Source organism: Sinocyclocheilus anshuiensis, unplaced genomic scaffold, assembly GCF_001515605.1.
Source record: "Sinocyclocheilus anshuiensis isolate Anshui unplaced genomic scaffold, SAMN03320099.WGS_v1.1 C31958791, whole genome shotgun sequence".
In the NCBI taxonomy this organism is placed as follows: domain Eukaryota; kingdom Metazoa; phylum Chordata; class Actinopteri; order Cypriniformes; family Cyprinidae; genus Sinocyclocheilus; species Sinocyclocheilus anshuiensis.
This window is the reverse complement of record NW_015608009.1, coordinates 1-601: the sequence shown is the minus strand read 5'-3', so window position 1 is coordinate 601 and position 601 is coordinate 1. Positions and strand designations below refer to the sequence as shown.

The 601-nt window shown below is 38.8% G+C and overlaps 1 long non-coding RNA gene across 1 annotated transcript; it reads left to right on the top strand.

Moving 5' to 3' along the window:
* Positions 1-32: 32 nt before the first annotated feature.
* Positions 33-546, top strand: LOC107682258 (uncharacterized). The gene is made up of 3 exons (XR_001633431.1): positions 33-100; positions 189-289; positions 472-546. It is a non-coding gene; the product is annotated as an uncharacterized LOC107682258 (long non-coding RNA).
* The last annotated feature ends 55 nt before the right edge of the window (positions 547-601 follow it).

The window sequence follows — 601 nt, the reverse complement described above, 5'->3', positions numbered from 1 at the left end:
TTTTTTTTTTAAACTGCTTGTTCTCTCAAAACAGCTGTTTTTAGCACTGGAGGCAGAGATGGGAACATAATGATTTGGGACACAAGATGCAGTAAAAAAGGTACTTCATTATTCTGACCACCAAATCTTAATCTTATGGCCATCAAAATGATTTCTAAAGCTCACAAAACTGTTTCAATCCATCACAGATGGTTTCTACAGGCAGGTAAAACAGATCAGTGGTGCCCATATGAAACCTGAAAAATGCACACCTCAAACAAAGAAAAGGCGTGGGATGGCGCCCCCTGTGGTGAGTCGATCAATCCTCAGTGAGGAGACATTCATTTGCCAGCCGTATGTTGGAAATATATTGCAGTGTAATACAGCCTTGATATATCATAGGGATGCTCCTTGAGTGTTTTTTATTATTATTAAACATTATATAAACAACAGAAGTTCTATTTTACAAATTCAGAGATTTTGCCTTTTTAGGACTCTCAGCAGGGTGTGACAGTGGTTTTGTTCTGCGATGAGAACAAACTCATCTCCTCAGGAGCAGTAGATGGGTGAGTTGAGTGCCTAATGGATTTGATGGATTTTTCATGGATTTCTTTTAGGGATG